We start from the raw sequence: 23,196 nt of genomic DNA, 5'->3' as shown, positions 1-23,196 counted from the left end.
TGAGGTCCATGCCATGAACCATAAGGTCTCCTTTATTCCCTTTGAAATTTCTGAATATGGGGGTGGCAGCAGCATCTTTTTGGCCATTTTGGTTCTCCAGGCCCATCCTAGCATCCTGTTACATTTCTATGTTCTTCCACTATGGAGGGAGGGCCACTTGTAGTTACATCTCCTGCCTTTCTGACTTGCTGTAGTGAGTTGGCTTGTGGTCCCCTCAGCCCCTCTCCCCTAAAAACATGTCCAAACAGAGCCTGTGAATGTGACCTCATATGGAAAAGGATCATTGCAGATATAATTCAATCAAGGGTCTTGAGATGAGATCATCCTGGGTTTAGGATAGGCCCTAACCCAGAGACAGGTGTCCTTATAAGAAGAGAGGAAGACACAGAGACACAGAGAGAAGAAGGCAACATGACCACAAAAACAAATGTAGGAGTAATGCTACCACAAGCCGAGGAACACCTGGTGACACTAGAAGCTGGGGGAGACATGGGAGCATCCTCCCTTAAGAGTCTTGGGAGGGAGCATGGCCCTATCAACGCCTTGATTTTGAACTTCTGGCCTTCGTAAGTGTGAGAGAATACATTTCTATTGTTTTTAAGCCACCTAGTTCATAGTGCTTTGTTATGGCAGCCACAGAAAACTAATACCCAAAAATAATATAAACATTGCTCCCTAATGGCAGAACAGTATTCTGTAGTGTGAGGAAGCCAACCTATTCTTTATCGTAAAATATTTAATATTTGAAAATTGAACTACAATGACTGATGAGAAATTAACGACACCTGAACATACATTTTGAGTATCCGACAATTTCCTTAGGAAATCTTCCTGGAGATGGAATTACTGGGCCAAGGGGTACACCCTCAGCATTGACGCCGTATGTGCCTCTCTTGCCTGAAGCCTATTGCTTAGAGCCTATAATTTCCATAAGTATTATTTTCTACTAGTTGGTACAAGACATGTAATAACTGTGATTCATTTATATAACAATGATTTCAAATGAGTCCTTGTGAGCATGAAAAACAACCTTCTGAAAACCAGGCACAACCCAACACTTAGGCTGGCTGGGTTACCCATTCAATATATTTTAGTCACGATTAGCTCACATCCCTCAAATTTTGTGTCAGATGTGTATTTAAAAATGTGCTTCTTTGTGGCTTTTCTTTTATTGGTCTCAACTCTAAAAGCAGATTCTAAAATATAGCAAACTATTCTTAAGTACCACGAACAAAAGTGGTTTGGGTCAGCTCCCTCCTCCCTCTTCAATGCCTAATGAAATAAATGCACCAGCTGTGGCAGTAAAGTTAGCTCAAGAAGGCTTTGAGCATCTTAGTTTTGAAGAAGTTGGCCTAGAAGAGCTGCTGAAAACTACGTTCATCTAGAGTCAAAGGATCTGGGATTCCACTTGTATTTTGCTAACTTACAATTATTTTTTCCTTGGGAATGTTTGTGAGTGTCACTTAAACTTGGTGACATATTCTGGGCAACAAGGATGGTGGGCTAAGTAAAGTCTAAGACCTCCAAGATTTGATCCTCCTGCTAACATTTATATGGCGCATGTGAAGGCCACTTGCATATCCATTTCCAAGTGTTGAGGCAAATGTGTCTGAACCACATCATCTGGACAAGTCATTCTGTGTGCTCTGCTCAAAGACAGTATTCATAAGTTAAGACCTTGCCAAAATAACAACCATAAAGGTCATAATTATATTAAACAGATGCAATTGTACCAGGAGATGAGCTCATTTTTTTCAGTTGAATAAAACATTCGATTGTTATATAAACACCTATCTTGACACTCAAGGTTATAATTATAAACAATATAATAAATCACGAAATTATTACCCAACTAGCCATTGTGTTGAGGCACAAATACTAATTGCAAGTTTATAGGTACCCTATGGCTTCTCATAAGCTTATAAAAAAAAAGTTCTGTGTAATTTTAACTCCAGGTCAAATGTCACTTTTAAAAGTGACATTAAAAATTTAGTCTAGAAAGAAGTTGATTAATATAATTAAATAAGAAAAACATTATTACTTTGGCCAATAACTATTAAGTAACACTCTTTGATTCTAAAGAAGAAACACAAGCAGACATGCACCCATTCATACACACACGTACATGCACGTGCATATGAACACCTGCACACACGTGCACACACACACAAAGTCCAAAGCAGATGCACGCTAACTCTCCACCTTCCTCTTTGCAGCACCTTTTTCCCAGTGTCTCTTCTTTAGGAAGAGTTAACACCACCATATAGCATGAAGAGAGGCTGACTTAGTAAAATTGTCATGAGCAGGATATTTCACATATAACATCCCTTTTGAAGTATATGAAAGGCTAACAGACATTGGTCCTTAAGTTGCACACAGTATCACTAGAAGACCCAGGGACAATTTTGCTAAATTATTTGGAATTGTGTTTCTTGAATAGTATTCCTCTAGTTTGCTTTCCTTGACTTTCCTAAGTTTCAATTTTTTAAAATTGTTTTACAAAACTTGTTGACTTTTTAGAGTTAGATGAAACTTTAGAGACCTTCTGCGGTAGAAGTACAAAGTCTCATTCAACATTCTTTCTGTCTCTTTCATAGTTTGGGCCAATGTGGTCTCAGCCAGTGGTAGGAACACCAGCTCCTTCCAGTGACTAGTTCAGAAATGGGCCCATGAGTCCATCCAGGCTGGGATGGGCAAGAACGAATTTGCTGGAGCCTGCTGGGTACATTTTCCTGCTTTACGGGTCTCTCCTTCCTCTACTTGGCTGAAGATGAAGTTGCTGCAAGGAGGAGGGCAGAGATGAGAGAATCAGAGAGCCGCAGAGTTCAATTAAGCCTCAAACCCATCCTGCACTTCCAGAGCCAATGCATTCTTTACTGTTTAAGTCATTTTGGGGCTGCCTGTTACTGCTAAAGTGTCGTAAGCGTGATATACTATCATATTCAGTGCATCTCATTTTATGCAAGAAACCAGAGTCCAACAGGTCAAGGCTAAAGGACTTGTCCAAGATCATTGGTTATTGAGAGCAGGATCAGAAGCCAGGATCCAGTCTCCTGACAACAGTCTCCAGTTCTTCCCACCTCGCAGTTCATCTTCCTCGTGGCTTTCTAAACATGCTGTGCATTGGTGGATCAATGGGCTTCTCTGAGAGATCTTTAATGTTAAAAGAGAGTGGATAAAGTCAGTGAAGCAGCATTTGTTCGGGACATCATATCTTCATAGCCCAACTTTTGAGGTTTTCTAGTTTGTTTGTTTTTGAGACAGGGTGCCAGGGCACTGTGGTGCGATCACAGTTCACCACAGCCTGGAACTAACTCCTGGGTTCAAGCAGTCTTCCCATCTTAAACTCCAGAGTAGCTGAAATTACAGGTGCCTGCCACCATGCCCATCTAATTTTGTGTAGAGATAGGGTCTTGCTACATTGCCCAGGCTAGTCTCAAACCCCTGGCTTCGAGTGATCCTCCTTTTCTTTGCCTCCCAAACCACTGGGATTACAGGCTTGAGCCCCCTCGCCCAGCCCGTGGTCTTTCTTGAGGCTTGCAGAAGCACTAAGGTGCCTGCCTGGCCAATAACATTTTAGCATTTTGATAAGGGCAGACATGCTAATTGAGAATCTGGCTCTCCAATTAGTTCTTGTTTTTGATGGGAATGTTTCTGCCTGTTGCTGTTGGAATGCTCAGAAAGAGCCTTGGCCTCCTGAGGACATCTTCCTCACACTCCTGCTCTAGCCTGTGCCTCCTCAGGGAGAAGGAGAGGACCCGGGAAGCCTGTGGACATCCCTCCCTCCCATAGGCTGGGACCATTTTCAGAGTGGGCGAATCCACTCTCTTCCCTCTCTCTCCTCTTTGTGACTCACATTATTCTTCCCCAGACTCCTTCCCTCCTTAATACACCTTTTTGTTGTTGTTGTTCCAGGCAATATACTGAAAACAAAGGTTACTAGACAGCAAATCAGACAATCTGCTTTAACATCTGGAAATAACTCTGAACAGAGTAACCTAAGGTCTCCAGGCTCTGCCCACCCATCTGAATATGAAGATAACACCTGCCCAGCACATTTCTCATCTGAGCTGCTCTGCACCCCAACCTTGTTGTGGTGATCAGTTCTCCAACATGTTTTGGGTAACCCCCATGTAAAAGGCACATTGCAAGGGAAGAAATATCAACGTAAATTGTGAGCATTATCTAAATGTAAGGTCTTGTTACCATTAATAAAACACTCATCTGGAAACTATATAAAACATTTTATTTCTTCTTCAAGTACGTGTTCTCGTCCACCTCCATAAACTTCCCAGCTCTTCTGTTACTCACATTAGAGAGAAAAACAAAATGCCATCTTTTTCATGCTCTGTCACCTTCCTCCACTGAGCAATAACCATGTCGACCGGCAAGATGAGAAAGGTCATCCGGTGAAGCGTTTACTCGGCAGTCGTGCACCATTGGGTTTTGAGAGTGCTGGCTAAATATTTTAAGTGATGGATGTCCCTGCCACTTCTCACTTTTCGTTTTTTATTTAATCAGCCTCATATGGATCAGGAAAAACACAAACCTTTACTCTCTGTGAAAACATTGCAGTCAAAACAGATTAAGCTTGTTTAACTCAGACTGTAGGTAGCATGCTAGTCAAAAGCATCCTTGGTACAGGCTATGAGTTGAAATTTTCACTGCCTCCCACTGCCCCCCTGAAAAAAGAGACATGTAAGGTTCTAACCCTTAGTACTTGGGTCATCGCAGATGTGACTGGTTATTTATTTTATTTTATTGTTATTATTGTTTTTGAGATGGAGTCACTCTCTGTCGCCCAGGGTGGAATGCAGTGGTGTGATCTCAGCTCATTGCAACCTCCGCCTCCCGGGTTCAAGCAATTCTCCTGCCTCAGCCTCCCGAGTAGCTGGGACTAAAGGCAGGCACCCACGCCACCTGGCTAAGTTTTTGTATTTTTGGCGGAGATGTGGTTTCACCATGTTAGCTAAGATGGTCTCGATCTCCTGACCTCATGATCAGCCCACCTCGGCTGAAGTGCTGGGATTATAGGCGTGAGCCACCGCACCCAGGCGATGTGACTGGTTAAATTGAGATTAGGTCATTCTGCACTAAGGCAGGCCCCTAATTCAATATGACTGGTGTCTTTATGGAAAGAGGGTCTATGAAGACAGAGACACACAGGGAGAAACCATGTGACAACAGGGGCGGGATTAGAGTTAATGCAGCTGTAACCCAGGAAATGCCAAGGGTTGAAGCAACCACAAAAAAGGGAAGTATTTTTCTCTGTTTCAGAGGAAGCATGGCCCTGCCAACACATTTATTTCACGTTTCTAGCTTCCAAAACTGTGAGACAATCAATCTCTGCTGTTTTAAGCCACCCAGTTTGTGGCACAGTCATCCCTCAGTATCCCTGGGGGTTCCAGGACCCCGTGTGGATGCCAACATCCACAAATGTTCAAGTCTTTTATGTAAAGTAATGTAATATTTGCATATGACCTAGGCACATCTTCTCATATACTTTAAATTGTCTCCAGACTACTTGTAGTAGTACCTAATACAATGAAAAAGCTATGTAAAGAGTGGTTCTACCGTATTGCCCAGGGAATAATGACAAGAAAAACCTCCGTACATGCTTCAGCACAGATGCAGGCATTAGTTCTTTTCTTTCAAATGCTTTTGATCCATAGTTGGTCAGATCCATAGATGCAGAACCCACAGATAAGGAGGGCTGGGGAAACTTTGTTATAGAAGCTCCGTGAGACTATACAGTATATAAGAAGTTTGAGAAAAGGAGGTGTTCCAAATGGTGCTGTATTTAGCTATCTATTGCTATGCAACAAATCACTACAAACTTAGTCACTTAACATCCATTTCACAGTTTCTATGGGTCAGGAACCTGGGCATCATTTACATCTTCTGCTTCGGAGTCTCACACAGGCTGTGGTCAATGTTGGCCAGGGCTGGTGTCTCATCTGAAGAATCAATTGGGATAGAGTCCATCATAAACTGGTGGTGGGGCCTGGTCCCAGCTGTAGTTAGTGTGCAGGTGACAAAGGAGGCCTGGGGTAGGCTCCTAAAATCAGCAATGGAAGCTCATCTATCTTCAGATACTAAGAGAAAAGATAGTTTATCTTAATCTAATTGTTAAAATCCGTAGGAACAGCTGGAAATTTTGGGAGGCCGAGGTAGGCGAATCACCTGAGGTCAGGAGTTCAAGACCAGCCTGGCCAACATGGTGAAGCCCCATCTCTACTAAAAATACAAAAATTAGCCGGGCATGGTGGTGAGTGCTTGTCATCTCAGCTACTAGGGAGCCTGAGACAGGGAGAATTGCTTGAATCCTGGAGGCAGAGGTTGCAGTGAGCCAAGATCGGGCCACTGCACTCCAGCCTGGGTGACAAAGTGAGACTCTGTCTCAAAAAAAAAAAAACTTTAGGGACAAAAGCAGAATATATTTAGTGTAAGGAAACTGTTGCTTAAACTGACTACATGTTTGGTTATCTTTTGTGTAGTTTATATATTTTTGGAAATGTAATATTTTTAACTATGTCAAAATAGGATAGATTGATGATTTAAAAATGAAGGCTTCTTATCATTTCCTTTTGTGACATTTTAGGGAAATCTGCGGTAAGGGCTCAGTCCTCTGAAATGTTGTGACATAGATGAAAGCAAAAACAACAGCAGCACAGCTGACATTTAACACAAAATTGTGTGCCCAATACTTGTATTTGCACACTAAGTTACTTTTCTAGAACACAATGTTAATACATAGATCTACCATTTTACATATATTTTAGCCTGCAGTATATGCCAGGGACTATGCTTGGCACTGGAGATATGGCAGATCACAAGACAAGTATTGTGGTTAAGGTTTAAAGGGATAAGTAATTAAATCCCTTGTCATCAGAGTTCTAAACTGTGATGGTTAGAAACATAAGTATCGGCCAGATGCAGTGGCTCATGCCTGCAATCCCAGCACTTTGGGAGGCTGAGGTGGGTGGATCACAAGGTCAGGAGTTTGAGACCAGCCTGACCAATATGGTGAAACTCTGTCTCTACTAAAAACACACAAAAAAATTAGCCAGGCATCGTGGTGCCTGCCTGTAATCCCAGTTACTCAGGAGGCTGAGGCAGGAGAATTGCTTGAACTTGGGAAGCAGAGATTACAGTGAGTTGAGATCACGCCACTATGCTCCCAGCCTGGGTGACAGAGCGAGACTCCATTTAAAAAAAAAAAAAAAAAAAGAAACATAAGTATCAACTACAAATAAAAACTGCTTTGTGGCTGATGGATTAGAAACTATAGTTTGATCCAAAGTCCAAAATTGACTTCCTACTTGTCCATGGAAGTATGGTGGAGACCCCGGTGAATGCTCTGTCCATGGCAAAGTGGAGGGGAATACCTTTGTGGTCTGTGGGTGGGGAGAGGGTGATGAGAGATGGAGAGACAGAGACAGAGAGACAGGCAGACAGAAAGATAAAGGGACAGAGACAGAGTGAGACAGAGGGAAACAGAGAGACAGAAGAAGAGAGAAAGGCAAACTGACACACATACACATAGAGTCCTGTACAGTCTCTTCCCTTTTATCCTCCAGAGAGCAGGCATGGTGGGCATGGCCAACATTGGGGTCTGGTTAGCAATCTGGCTCCTTGTTAACACCTTATCAGAGATATGGCTCTCTGTGAGACATTTTTGAGGAGAGGGTCTTCTGCTTGTTTCTCCTACAGGGCCACTTGTTAGCCGGCTCTGGGGCAAAGAGTGTGGGCTAGGGAGATTGAGAGTTCAAAGTAGTTTTGCTGTTTAAGGGTCTTTTGACTTCAGGTGTGTTATTTATCCTCACTGAACCTCAGGTTGCCTATCTGTAGGACGGGATGCTACTAACATAGTGGGTTGGGAAGAGTAAGAATGAACATGCGCCAACCATGACATGTGATACGTAGTCGGTGTTCGGCAAATTTTGGCTTCCTCTTCTCCCCCTTCAAGGCTTGTTTTTCCATCCCCTTTCCACTCTTATTGTTTCCTTCTAATAGTCCTTCCATTCTGCGAAAGAGTAAGCTCAAATTTCTTTTGAAGTTTTGCAAAGGTTTGGTGGAGGTAGGGGAAAGAGTGAGAGGTTCTTTTAGCACCAAGTTTATTGCACTTTGGAGCTTTCCATGACTTGTCAAAGGATAGGATGAGAAGAGAGAATGAGACCCTAGTCTTGGAGATATCAGGGTCAGAGGTCACACAGAGGTTGGAAGATGGAGGCAGGAGATCCCAAATGCCCTGCACAGGTCTTTGTCATCCTGCAGACTCCAGCAGGGAGAAGCAGGTTGGGCAAGTTCTGTGCACACCAAACCACTGGACTACAGAGACCCCTTTGTATGAAAGAGAGTATTACAGGTGGTTGCTTCCTGTCAGCCACCTTTGATGTGAAGTGGCGGAGTTCCTGGGACAGACCTTGTGTGCAGTCAGGCATACACTTACATTACAGTTCAGCTACTTTTTAGCTGAATTTCTCTGAGCAAAAATTTGACTTACCTGAGCCTTTATTACCTCATAGCATTTTTGAGAGAGTCACACGGGAGAATTTCCAAAAATGTGCTCCATAATAGCGCTATTTTGATTTTGGCGTCTGTGCAGCAGCAGCGTCAGCTCTCCCTCTTGCTGTCCAGAGTTACCTTCTTGCCCTTTAAGTTAGTCCCATCTGCAGGGGCCCTTGGCCATATAAGTACACATTCGTAGTGCAGGGCTGGGGAGGTATTATTCTATCAACCAAAATATAAGTAAGAAACAAGAGCCTCATTGCCCTTCCTGGGACAAGGACTGGCAGCAAATGCTTTCCCAGGTCTCCCTGCCTCTCTCAGCAGGGACCTGGGCCACTGCTTCCTCTCTTGCCAGTTTCCTCCTGGAGCTCTGGTAGAAAGAAGGCTACACTTCACTTTCCTGCCTCTTTCCTGAATTTTCCCAGTAAACTAGTAACTTCAGGATCTATCTATCTATCTATCTATCTATCTATCTATCTATCTATCTATCATCTATCTGTCTGTCCATCTACCCATCTTCCTACCTGTAGGGTTTGGCAAACTGTTCCGAATAGCAGAAAGGAATTACAGGGTAGAAAGAAAAAAAAAAAAAGTCAGTCAAGTATAACTCTTCTCATAGTCCCATGGAAAAGAATAATAAATGAACTAACTCATTTACAGAGAAAATGCACCAATCCTGACTTTATCCCTGGTTTTGAGGATAGTTTTCCTATCCTCACTCCATCCACACTTCCTTCTTAAATCAATAATAGGCAAAATTCCAAACTTCTGTTTGGAAATGTGGAAAGGGATATGCAGGGAAGCAACATGATCTCTAAAGCCAGTCTGGAGCCGAAGGACTGAGAGAGGCCCTCGTAGGCATGTGGTGTGTGCAGAAATCAGTCTACGTGTGTGTCCAGGTGTGTTCAAAGACTGAAGGGAGTTCTCTTCTGCAACTTCTGATCTCTCTTGACTAAGGAAATTGGAAACCTAAACCTAAAATGAAACAAAAAACTCACGCATATAAACTTGTGTCTTGAGTAAGTTCACTGGACACCAGGAAAAAGTCCCATGGGCTGGGAGAAGGCTCCGGTCCATAGGCTCCAGAAGCCTCTCCCTGTAGTTTGTCCAGGAGCTTAGCTCACTAACAAATGAGTCTGAATAAAGAAGGAATCAGCACAGAATCTATACAACAGCAGTATATAAAAAATTAGAAAAGAAAAAGGAAACATATACAGCAGATAAGCAGGCCTCATAGGAAAAACGTTACATTGGATCAGATGAACATTGTGATTAAACTCATTGCTGAGAGTTTTCTAAAATCTTAGTGAAGAAATAGAGAGTTTTTAGAAAAATAAGCCAGGCACAGTGACTCACACCTATAATCCCAGCACTTTGGGAGGCTGAGGTGGGCAGATTGCTTGAGCCCAGGAGTTCAAGACTAGCCTGGGCAACACGGAAAAATGCGCCTGTAGTCCTAGCTACTTGGGAGGCTGAGGCAGGAGGATCGCTTGAGTCCAGGAGGTCAAGGCTGCAGTGAGCCATGATTGAGCCACTGCACTCCAGCCTGGGCAACAGAGCAAGATCTTGCCTTAATTTTTTTAAAAAAGAATTATTTAGAAAACCAGAGCCCAAAGATAAGCACTCAGGGATGACATGGTCAGATAAGAGAATGAGATAAAGCATGAATTGGGAGAGGTCTCGAAAGGGGTGGATGAGAAAAAACACAATTATAGAGTGGAAAGCCAGATGGGAAGCAGTGCAGGAGGGAAGAGCCGATGTTGAACATGCCAAAGGTAACAGATGATAAGATGCAGAAAGATGAGAAAAATAAAATTAATACGAGCCAAGAGTTATAAGAGGATTGCAGAGAAAGTGACAAATAAGCAAGACAGACAAAGGAGTTCAAACACACCCATAATAGATGCCGCCAAAGAAAACAGCCAAATAGGTTATCACATATTTTAAGAAGGTTGGGGGTAGAAGCTGGGGAGATGTTGTTCAAAGGATACAGAATTCTGGTTCATTAGAGGAGTAATTCAAGAGATCTACTGTATTAAACAACACGATGACTATATATTTTGTATTCTTGAAAAATGCTGAGAGTGAAAGTCAAGTGTTCTCACCACAAACATGATAAAACGATGTGAGGTAATGCATAGATTCATTAGCTAGAGTTCACCACTCCACAATGTGTACATGCTTCAACCATATGTCATACAGAGTAAATATGCACAATTTTACCTGTCATTAAAAAATAAATTCAACTTTCCTACTGAAACGTAAAAGGTAAAGATGTAATTCCAGTACAATCACTAAAATTAAGAAAGACTTGGCTCTTCAACTTGAAAGAGCATAACAGTATGTCTTAGAGGGAAATATTTACAGAACCATTGATATGGAGCCTCATCTGAGTGAAGTTACTGAACGTCAGAGAGAAAGAAAGAATCTTTTGGACAGGTAGATCAAGAGATCAAATTATCTCTTAACGGGAAAATATCAGCCTGGCTTAAAGCACTTCACAGCCTCAGTTGACCCTTGAAGTTGGCAGAGCAAAGTCTACAAAGTCCTAAAGAGAAAACGTGTACACGAGAATTTTATAGCCGCCTGTACCATGCATCATAAATAAGACAGCAGAAAAGCATCTTTGAATTTGCAAGCACTTAGGGAGTATGGTTCCCATGAGTTGCTTTCGAAGAAACTACTAGAGGATGATGTTCAACCAATTTTTTACTAGAAAAAAAATATGGTAAAAAGACCACCAGGGAGAGCTGACTGACTCCATTAAGGTGTAGGATTAAGACCAAAGCGCTCTGGTTATTGGCATGTAGAAATTATGCAGCTGATGGAAACCAGGAGACAAGGAAACTGTGTAGTGGAGAAGGTAAAGGAGGGAGATGTTTTCTCTTATTTAATATTTGCTATTTCCTGAATTTTGACCCAGAGACACTTACTGTTTATTCAAGAAATAAATAATGTATTTAAAAATAACATGAAAAGGATGAGCCAATAGTTTAAGCTTCACTGTCCGTCAGCAAGAAACCAGAAGATGTGGGCCGGGCATGGTGGCTCACGCCTGTAATCACAGCACTCTGGGAGGCTGAGGCGGGTGGATCACGAGGTCAGGAGATCGAGACCATCCTGGCCAACATGGTGAAACATGTCTCTAAAAAATACAAAAAATTAGCTGGGCATGGTGCTGGGCGCCTGTAGTCCCAGCTACTCAGGAGGCTGAGGCAGAAGAATCGCTTGAACCTGGGAGGCAGAGGTTGCAGTGAGCTGAGATCGCGCCACTGCACTCCAGCCTGGGCGATAAAGTGAGATTCTGTCTCAAAAAAAAAAAAAAAAAGAAAGAAAGAAACCAAAAGATGTGCACAGTTTTGTATTATCTCAGCCACAACCAATGGGGGTAGAGAGGAGTTGTTCCCTCCCATAGTCAGAAAAAAAGGATGAGAAGAAAAAGGACAGGAAAGGAGCATTCTCTCTTAGGGTTGCTATTTTTCCTACAACAAACATTCGAGTGATCCTTCTACAAGGACATCTTGTTATGTTGGTGTGCATTTGTGAAAGGAGGAGGTTCTTGGGATGACTTTTCGTATCCAATGATGTCCATGGGGAGCCTGTGGCTTTTCATCCCCGTGAGCCTCCCTAGATCCCCATGGCTTCCTTCCGCTTGGCGGTTCTGCCCTAACGCTGGTTCCAGAGTGGTTCAGATGGCATCTGAGCCTCGACAGCTGACCTGTGGTTGTTCAGTCCTGGATGCCTTCTCATCTTCAGAGCTACCCATTTCCCACATTGTAGCCTCGTTGGTCTCTCTGGGCCTCAGTTTCCTGACCTGAGCTTCTGCTTTGCTTTGTTTGGCCTTCTCCTGCTACTCCCAACTTCTCCCCCAGGAAAATGTGGACTTTTTCTTGAATCCCAGCCCAGTAACAAGACCCTCCCTTACTTTAGAAAGCTCTGTTGGACAATGATAGACTGACCCCTTTACTCATTGTGTCAAAGCCTCAGGAGTGGGACCCTTCCACCTTCTTTTGCAATGTCCAGTTCTATTTTTACATTAGGCTTGTTGTTATTGTTGAGTGGTGTTTGGCCACCTGAATTCCCACTGTGGACCAAGTTAACTTCATGACCTTTGACTTGAATGGGTAGGTTTCATGCCAAGCTCTAACATCCCTCCCCTTCTGTTGGAACACAGAATCACCAATTCTTTTGCCTGATTATTTAAAACAATTATCCATAAGAGCACACCTCAAATTTTAATGTTCCCATGAATGATCTGTGTTTTTACTAAAATGTAAATTCTAGTTCATTAGAGTTGGGGATAGTCTACACATCTAACGAGCTCCCAGATCATGATATCAGGCACTCCTGGATATATAGACCACACTTTGAGTAACAAGGAATCTCTCATATCACTTTAATTGAAGAAAGACTTTTTTTTTTTTTTTTGAGATGGAGTCTTATTCAGTCAACAGGCTGGAGTTCAGTGGCACAATCTCAGCTCACTGCAACCTCCACATCCCAGGTTCAAGCAATTCTCCTGCCTCAGCCTCCCAAGTAGCTGGGACTACAGGCACACGCCACCACAGTCAGCTAATTTTTTGTATTTTTAGTAGAGACAGAGTTTCACCATGCTGACCAGGATGGTCTTGATTTCTTGACCTCGTCCAGCTGTGCTCTTCACTCTGTACTCTTTGACCAACATCTCCCCTTTCCATTGCAGTTGCTTGTTCAGGCTCTTGAGTTCTGGAAAGATGTGTTCTTGACATTGCAACTTGGAATTCACAATGCATTTTTCACAAAACAATGTAGCTAGATATAAAAAACAGTATGATTAGAGCTGGTGGGTGTTTGTGGGTTAAATAAGCTTTTGTGCATTAGCCTGGAAATCATACCACCAGGAATGAAGTTTCCACTGAGGAAGAATCTACTGAGGGTTGCAACCAGCTTATATACAGAATTCAGCCTGGGCTTAATTGGGATTGCGGACTTTGTTGGAATTCTCACAGCAAAGCTTTTTCTCAAGCTTAAAATATGCATCCCTTTTTGAATGACTGAATCTAACATGAATGGTTTTTACTTGTTGCCAATTTATGTGCCTTGAAATCCTGAGACATGTTCTTTCATGTTGAATTTTTCTTACGAATTAAAGAAATCCTTAATAAATGTCTTACAATTATAATCAACTTTAAGTACTTGTTGCTATGGAGTTTTGCTTGGTTACAAATTCTTCATCTGCTGCTTCTAATTCAGCTGAAGTTTCTGCACCTAAAGGGATATTTTGACTCTAATGAGAGAAAATTCATAAATTTTTCAACAGTTTTAGTCTTTCCGCTAGCGATGGCCATCCAACCAGTACCAGAAGAAAAAAAACGGGAGAGTGGTATTTCGTAAGAGCGCTAGTACTGATCTGAAGAAGAAAGATTTGGAATGTTTGTCTTTTCCAGGATGGAAATCTTGCTGTAATAGCTTGAGAAAAGGATGCAAAAATATTTGTCAAAAGGCTAACCCTAACGCTTAAGCTAATAGTGGGAAAGCAGTATCCCCATCACAAATTTTGTGCTGCTTTTTCCTGAAGAAATTTTTAGAAGTTTCATATTTGTCACAAGAATTTTGATGGTTTCATTCTACATTTGGTAGAGGAAAATAAAAATCATCTCCAGACCAGGCCAGGTGAACCTAACAAAATCTTTTTTTAAAAAAGAAGATATTGTGTTAAATGAGAGCAGCGTCGGTCTGCAATCACACATGGCCTTACATGTGTAAACACTTACATCCACGCCACAAGTGAGAGCCGAGCATTTGCCATTGTACATTCCTTGGTCAGCTGTTCTCATTTGCCGTAGTAGAGTGGGCCTTGGGCATGAAGAATGAAGCATTTAGAGGTAAAGGGCCAATATTTTTTGAAAGTGATTTTGAAATCATGGCTTTATAATGTGTCAACTTGGCTAAGCTGAACTAGGTTCCTTGTATGTTTCTCATTAGGTTGGACCACAAAAGACAAACAGGAGATTTTGAGGGCAGAGGGGAAGCCACAGCCATTTGGCAGCTCTAGTGCATCATCATGGAGTACCTGGCTCCCCTCCCTCCCTCACCTGTTGGCAAGCATTCTGCCTTTCCTGGGACCTCCTCCAGTGGCTCCAGCTCCTGGGTCATGTGTGTGCTTTTAGCTTCATAAGGAGGAACCCGTGGCTTTCCCCTTCCTCTCACCTGTTGGTGTGAGTCAGCAGGCCTACAAGCACTCTGCCTTCTCTGGAATCTTCCTCCAGCTGTTCCAGCTCCTGGGACAGGTGTGTGCATTTAGCTCCATGGCGGGGGACCCCTGGCTTCGGTAGGACACCCACTTCATCAGGGTTGGAAGCAACGGGGATGACTGGAGTCTACCAATGGTAGACTTACCTGCCCTCTGAAGACCAGCAGTCTGTCTATCCAGGTGAAGGCCCAGCTCACACTAGTGGGTTCCAGCCTGCTCTTGCTCTCCCCCATTCCATATCCATCTTGCTTTCTTGACTCCTGCTCTGTGGGCCTCAATCTCCAGCATAAAACATGAAGAATAGCCTTGTAGATATAAAGAAATACAGATAAATAGTGGCTCTGCTTTTCTAACTGAACCCAGCTGATACACAAGCCTACCTATATATACAAATATGTACATAATTAGGTATGCATATGATATGTATATACATATTCATGTTTATAGAATATATACACTTTTATTTTGATATAAACATTTATATATTTATGTTTATATGTACAAACACAAACATATCTAAATATATGTTAAAAGAAATCAGATAAATTGTTAACAATTATTAAACCTAGATAGTGGGTGTGTGATTGTTTATTTTACTATACTTTCAACTTTTTCTTGTATTTGAACTTCTCTATATAAATAATTTGGGAAAAGAAAGAATGGATCTTTGCAGTAAGTGAAGCCTCCAGATCCTTAGTCCAAAGAGCTGTGGTGTAATGTCTCAGCAAAAGTTTTTTTTCATTGAAATTAAATAACATTAAATAGATATTGAAGGCACTGTCCTAGGTGCTGAGGAGTCAATGGTGAGAAAATCACGAGTTCCTTGCTTCCTGCAGCTTATATTCTAGGGTTTCTCTAAACAGCCATGGTTCTTTGAGGTCTCCCATTCTGGCCCCTCATGGCCACTCCTGGTATAAACCAAACATGCAGGTGGAAGTAACCAATCATAGAATTCCCCTGCTGTCTGGAGGGTAACCATTAACTTTCTCATTTGTTTCCAGTGGGAACCTATCATATGCTTGGCCCTGACCAACAAATAAGATGCCAGGGACCTTTTTGGACTATGGTCTTCCAGTTGCATCTGGATAGTAAAACTGACCTCACTAGAGGAACTGTTGGTGTTCTGGGGGCCCTTTTCAGTTGGGACAAGCCTCTGAATTGCATATCTGGCAGTGCTTTGTGAGGATTGTGATTGGAGGCTGGTGGAGATGTGATGCTGGATCACATGTACCTGGACTCAGAGTTAAGGGGATGGTGAGTGGAGAGGTGCTGAAGACATGCACAGGCTTCACAAGCTGAGATCCTCCTCTGCCAGCAAGCATCAGTATTCCTGTTGTGACACATGTCTTTTTGATGAAAGGTTCTAAATGTCTTGGATGACAGTATTTTAGGAGTGTTCTTTTGCTTTTTGGCAAACACACCATAGGAAAAGCAAGCTTTTGTAGTTTTGGAAAGGAAAGAATAAGTGGAAAATTACAATCTCAATATGCTTAAAACCATTCGGTTTCTATAAGCTCGAAAGCAGGGAAGGTTGTGACTTTTATTATCATCATCTGCCAATGAATCATCTCTAGGTCAGCACTGTCCCTCTCTACTGATGGCATCAGCTTCTAGCTGTGGTGAAACTGTGGTGAACCTCTGGGCTGACTCTTGCTGGGCATCTCAGCACAAACCCTCAAATGAGGGAAATGAAAAAACTATATATACATATGCACACATTAATTATGCATATGTATTGATTCATATGTTCTTCAGCTAGTCTCTTGTTAAGCTGCATTTCCAGTTGTATGGCCTCACTTCCTACTGGTAGTACCATCGCAGGGCATGCCACCATTTAGTCAAAGTCAATTTTGATTTGGTGTAGCAATGTTTTATAGCTGATGTACATTGTCTATTTGTTCCTAAATAAAAAAAGGAAAAACAACATTGCTTTAAGATGCCTATGGAAAATGTCAACTGTTAGGCTGCTATTGTTCTTTCATTGCACTAGGAAGTATATTACTATATAGTACTTTATGATCTTAAATAATGATAACCCCACCCATGGCCTTTCTGCTCTTATTATTCTGTAACAGCTGGCATTTGAGATGACTGCCTGTGGTCTCATATTCTGGTATTTACGCCCTTGTGAAAGGCCCTCTATACTGAATCAGAGTCGGCCCTGTGTGCCCTGTAGAATATGGCAGAGGTGCCTGTGTGTGACTAAGGATAAGTCATAAAAAGCATTTCAATGCCCATCTTTGTCTCTTGTTCAAGTTTTCCATAGCTTTAAAGATTTTTGTCTGTTTGCTCTATAGTTTACTGAGAGATTAGGATTGAAATCCCAGACTGTAATTATGAATTTGCCAATTTCTTTCCATTTCTATCATTGTTTGGTTTATGTATTTTGCAGCTGCTACTAGACACGTATGCATGTAGATTATTATGTCTTTTTAATGAATTAACTCATTTGTCATTATAAAATTCCCCCTCTTTAACCCTTTTAATACTGCTGGTTCTAAAAGTCTGTCTATATTAATATAAGCACTCCAGGGTTTTTTATCAGAATTTGCATTATATGTATATATGATATGTCATTATATACATATATGATATATATATACCACACATGTGTGTGTGCATATTTCTATCATGCTACTTGGGCTACTTTCAACCTGTCTGCATCTTTATATTTAAAATGCATTTCTCTTAAACAACATACTGTTGTATTGTATTGCTTTATCAATTCAGAAAAGCCTTTTAATTGATTGATACTTAAGTTGGGTTTCAACCAGAAAAGCAAAACCAGTAAGAGATACATAGTAAGAGATTTACTGTAAGAAATTGGCTTATGTGATCGTGGTAAATGGCTAGGCAAGTTGGAAATCATAGGGCAGGTCACTGGGAAGGGTGAACTGGAACTCAGGCTTGGTGGCCGCTGCTGCTAACAGGCAGGCTTTCTTCTTCATTGGAGAGGCTTCAGCTCTGCTCTTAGGCATTTCAATGGATTGAACAAGATTCAGATTATCTAGGATAATGTCATTTACCTAAAGTCAACTGATTATGGACTTTAATCATGTCTACACAATGATTTCACAGCAGCATCTAGATTCACGTTTGATTAAAATACTGTGCACTGTAGCCCACAGAAGTCAACATAGCATTAGGCCATCACAGTGAGGTTGATCACAAGCCATTTACATTAAATGTAATCATTAACAGAGTTGGGTTTAAATTTACCATGCTGAGATTTATTTTATATTTATTTCCTATTTCCCTTGGAATTTTTCTTTATTCACTGACATCTTTTGGATTTAGCACTTTTTATGGTAGTTACTCCTCTTCATGCTACTTTTTTAATGGTTTCTCAGGGATTTCCAGTATAATTTGTTCACTGAGTGAAGAATTCTAGGTTGATAGTTTTTTTTTCCTTTCAGCACTTTAAAAACATGGCTTTACTGCGTTGTGATGTGCATAACATTTTATAAGACGTTTCCTGTCTTTCTTGCCTTAGTTTCCTCTGTTAAAGTGTCATTTTTAAGAGCAAGTTTTAGTGTTCCGTTTTTGGTCACCAGGTTTTAGAAATCTGGTTATGACGAGCCTTGAAATGGTTTGAAAGTTTATTTTACTTGACCTTCTTGGATCTGAGGCTTACAGTTTTCATAAAGATTTGTAAAACATCAAATGTGGCCATTATTTCTTCAAATGCTTTTCCTGTCTCCACCTTTTCTCTCCTAGAACTCCATACACGTGTGTTAAAACATTTAACAGTATACGTAGTCATGGATATTCTTGTTTCCTCCTATCAATTTTATTTTGAACAGTTTTTTATTGCTTTGTATTCCCGTTCACGGATATTTTCTTCTGCAGTGTCTAATTTACTGTTAATCTCATTTTCTATTTCAGATATTTTACTTTTCATCTCTAGAAGTTCTTGAGTCTTTTCATGTGTTACATCTTTCACCTCACCATACTTATGTTTTCTTATACCTTCATTAACATATTTGGGCTATTTATAATGGTTTTTATCATCCAGAAAACTGTTTTTTTCTTTTGCTAGTTTCATCATGTCTGTCATTTCTGGCTCAGTGGCTAATGAGTAAATTTATTTCATGCTTCTTTGTATGCTAACTTTTCTTGGACACAGAACATTGTAAATTTTCTGTTCTCAAGTGCTAGATTATTTTGAATTCCTTACTGGTGTTTAATTTTGTTTTATCACTTAAGTTACTTGGAAGCGGATATTTTTGAGGCTTGCCTTTAAGCTTTGTTAGGACTTGTTCAGTACAACTTTTAATCTAGGTTTAGTTTCTATCCCCATGAGGAAAGCAATTCTCTGAGGGTTTTACCCAATGCCTCATGTATCACAAAGCCTTTCTGAATGGCGGAAACACAGACTATTTCCAGCTCTGGGTGAGCTCAGAGAATTGTTGTACATTCTACTTTCTGGTGGTTTTTTTGCCAGACTCCGATAATTGCCTCTCCCATAGTCATAGATGAACTCTCAGCCAAAGATTTGAAAGCTTTTTTCTGGCAATCTCCAGATCTCTCACTCTCTCTTTGTAGCTCAGTGCTCTCCAGTATTCTGCCATGAAAGTTCTTCCCATCTTGACCAGACTTCAATTTCTTTTTTCTCAACTCGGGGAGACCACCAGGCTCTATTTGGATTCTCCTCCCTGTGGTGAATCTTGTAAACGTCTTCCAGACAGTTAGCTGAGAAACTGTAGGGAATTATTTGCTTACCTTCTCTACAGGCACCTGAACTTTTTAAATTGCCCACTTTCTAGAAAACATTATTTTTACCATTCTCTAGTAGGTTAAGACAGGAAGGTTGCTATTACTCCATCTTGGCCAGAAGCAGAAATGTCCATTTATTTGTTTTGAATAGAATAAAATATTGTTATAAAATAATCTTTTAATATTTAAAATTCAACATCGCAGAAAGAAGGAAAGAGACTCAATTATAAACACAGGAAAAAACCGTGGAATTACATTTTACATTTCTAACTTTAACACAGCAATTGAAGTGTAAAATTCTCATAGGGTGATTAAGTTAATAAACCATTACCCTATCATAGTTTTAGCAGTCAAATTTTGCACACCCACAGCGAGTCCTTCAGGCTCCACGAATTTGGTCACAAATTCTGCTTGATAGGAATCTGTCTCAGGCCACTGAGCCTCGAGTCTATTTCCCCCCTTGAGCTATGTAAGTATATTTTTAGGTAAGTAAGAATTGGAAATGAGCCTCTTACCTTCACTCGAGTGATTGGCTAGGTCAGCCCCAAATCTAATAGTGCTGACAACCTAATAACTGCCTTTTGAAGACCATCTAACAAACAGCCAAGGTTACTTAGCTGGATAGCAACAGAAAAATAATTTGAGAGCTTCTAGTATATTGAATGTCTGGGATGAGGTATTGCAATGAATCTGTAGAATTCTCATGCATATTTAATTTTTTATATTACATATAATGGCTCCTTTCATTAAATATGGCTCTGATTTTTTTTAGTTTTCTGTAAGTTACCATAAAAATTAAAATTTTGTTTTATATACGCAGATGTTGGTTCTGTACACTGATTTTATACCGTTCTCTTAACATACTTACCACATCACTGCAATCTTCATTCCTATAGAACAATTCTGTTTCATAAAAGAGCCATATATGCAAAGCAATCCCCCAAAATGCTGAAGGAGCCAAGAGACCAAAGGAAAATGTAGACAGATCCCGTTTGTCAGTATGGGATGATTCGGTATGGGATGATTCAGAGGTGTGGTCTTGGGTGGCCATGAGACAGGCGGATCACCACACTGTAACCCCCCAACCCAGGGATCATGCTTGGAGAAGAAGGATACATGCTCTGGAAGGAATGTGTAGGTAACTACAAGTGTCACAGCCTATGATTTCTGCAACGACATCAAGGGTTGTTTGGAAGAAAACCTACAGTGAATAGGTGTTCCTACATAAAGAGTAATTCATCAACAACATTTTGGAGGCATTCTCTGACTTGAGGTTAGTTAGAAGTTACATGCAGATTAGCATTTAAGATAAAGTCATTCTTGTCCCATATCTTCCTTTTGAGTATTTCAGCTCTTCAATAGGGAAGGTTATTTTGGCTTCAAAAGCCCTCAGAAATTAATTTTGGCATAATCCCTTTATGCCTTCCAAGTTTCTTTGAAACTTTCATCATATCTCTGAAATTATAATGACAGCATTTTTGTTTCCTTTGAAAAAGAAATTCCCTCATTTCACTTTGAAGCATATTTTTTAAAGTGTATAATACTCGCTTGGTAAAAATATAATTTAAATTTAGACTAAGGTCTATAAACTTGTATCATTCAAGCATTGTTTAATACATTTATTTCATAAACTTCCAGTATTTCAAATACTTAACAATGTAGTCAATACCTACTGCAATGTAAATCATGTCTTACAAAAATTGACAATTTGGGAGAGATTGCTATTTTCCTGCACAAGATCCATTTTCCTGTCTTTTTTAAGAGAACCAGAGAAATAACCCTAATGTCAGCTGGTTGGAATAAAGACTACATTTCTCAGCTCCCCTTGCATGTGAGTATGACTATGTGATTAAATCCTGGTTAATTCGACATAAGCAGAAACATCCTGTGTGCCTCCCGAGAAGCTCCTTAACGTCAACTGGCCCCACTGGGAACTGTGTCCTCTCTTGGCTTCTCCTCGTTCTCCTTCTTCCTCATAGCCTAGAATTCAGATTGATGGAGCTGCAGTAGCCAGCTTGGACTATGAAACAAATTTGAGAATGGAAACCATACGTTAGATGGGTAGAAAGAGAGAAAGAGTTTGGGTCCTTGATGACTATGGAGCTGCCAACCTTGTGCTGACCTCTTGCCTTCTCCAGGAGGAGAGAAAATCTTCTGTTTTGTTTTAGCCACTGTATTTTATGTGTCTTCTCATTCTATAAAAGCAGAATAATAAATCTTCCCTCAAAGAGTTGTTGGGACTCAATGACTTCTGTCCAGCCCATATGTGCAATGGTGCAATCTCGGCTCACTGCAACCTCCATCTCCTGGTTTCAAGCGATTTTCCTGCCTCAGCCTTCTGAGCAGCTGGGATTACAGGCACCCACTACCACTCCCAGCTATTTTTTTTTTGTTTGTATTTTTAGTAGAGACTGGGTTTCACCATGTTGGTCAGACTGGTCTTGAACTCCTGACCTCAAGTGATCCACTTGGCTTGGCCTCCCAAAGTGCTGGGATTACAGATGTAAGCCACCACGGCCAGCCTATTTCTTTTTGTTATATGCAACAGAAACTAATTCTAAGTAATACAACATTGGTGATATCATTTTGTAAATAATTCAAATCTTCAAAAACCTCAAACTGTATGCATAAAATATACAAATATATAATAGGTGTATGTACATATATTTATGTATACACACATGCACACACACACACACACAGTGAGCATACACATACAGCGATTAGCATTTATTTCAGAAAGTTTGTTAAGACTCATTTGTATTTGCACAGGCTGGTCTTTTGCCTGTGCTATCACAGGCCAGGCCACATTTTATCAAAATCAATTTTGTTTTTTTGTAGAAATGCTTTTATGATTGGTAAAAATGCTTTTATCATTGTTTACTTTGGTTACCTATTTATTAAGGAAAAAATAGCAACATTGCTTTTATTAAAATATCCATGGAAAAGATAAACTACTAGATTGGCTGCTGTTAATTCATTGCACTAAAAGATATATTATTGTGTGTTCTCTTATATGCTTAACGATGCTCTCACCCATGATACCTTAGTCCATACTGTTCTGCAATAACCAGCCTCCAAGATAGCTCTTAATCATTCTCATCTCTTATTCATACCCTTCTGTATCCCCACTCACGCTGAATCAGTGCTGGTCTTTTGTGCCTCACAGAATATGGCAGAAGTGACAATGTGTGAACTCTGAGGCTGGGCCATAAGAGGTATTTCAGGTTTCACTTTGCTCTCTGGGGCCACTTGCCCTGGGGAAGGCTAGCATCAAGTTGTGAGGATGCTCAAATAACCCCATGGTGAGGTCCACATGGAGAGAAGAGGACTTGCCAAAACTGGCCTGCCAGGCATATGAGTGAGGCATCTTGGAAGTGGATTCTCCAGCCCCCACTTAGCCTTCAGATGACAGCAGCCCCAGTTGAAATGTGACTCAGCTTCATGAGAAACTCAGAGCTAGAATCACATAACCAAGCTGCTCTTGAGTTTTTGACCCACAAAATCCATGAGAGATAAAAAAATGTTTGTGGTTTCTTTAAGCCACTGTGTTTTGTGGTGATTTGCTACACAGCAGTAGTAAATAATAGAGATGCTAATGATTGATTACAGAACTTTGGATGTTTTTATAGAAATCAAATTGAGCTCATCTTTAGAGCTCTTTCTTCTCCTTTAACCTCTGGTCAATTTCTAATAATTCACAAAGGGTTTTTTTCTTTGTTCGAGAAAACAAAAAT

General features: G+C 40.8%; 1 protein-coding gene across 1 annotated transcript in view; it reads left to right on the top strand.

Moving 5' to 3' along the window:
• Positions 1-4,225, top strand: part of SPP2 (secreted phosphoprotein 2) — a 43,771-nt gene extending 39,546 nt beyond the window's left edge. Inside the window, exon 8 of the mRNA XM_012434217.2 lies at positions 3,916-4,225. The gene's annotated coding sequence lies outside the window, so the exon portion shown is untranslated. The remainder of the gene's footprint in view (positions 1-3,915) is intronic.
• Positions 4,226-23,196: the final 18,971 nt, after the last annotated feature.

This window comes from Aotus nancymaae, unplaced genomic scaffold (assembly GCF_030222135.1).
Source record: "Aotus nancymaae isolate 86718 unplaced genomic scaffold, 86718_ANA_hifiasm-v0.15.2.pri h1tg000008l, whole genome shotgun sequence".
Taxonomy (NCBI): domain Eukaryota; kingdom Metazoa; phylum Chordata; class Mammalia; order Primates; family Aotidae; genus Aotus; species Aotus nancymaae.
Note: the sequence above shows the minus strand (reverse complement) of the source record. Positions and strands in the feature narration are given on the sequence as shown.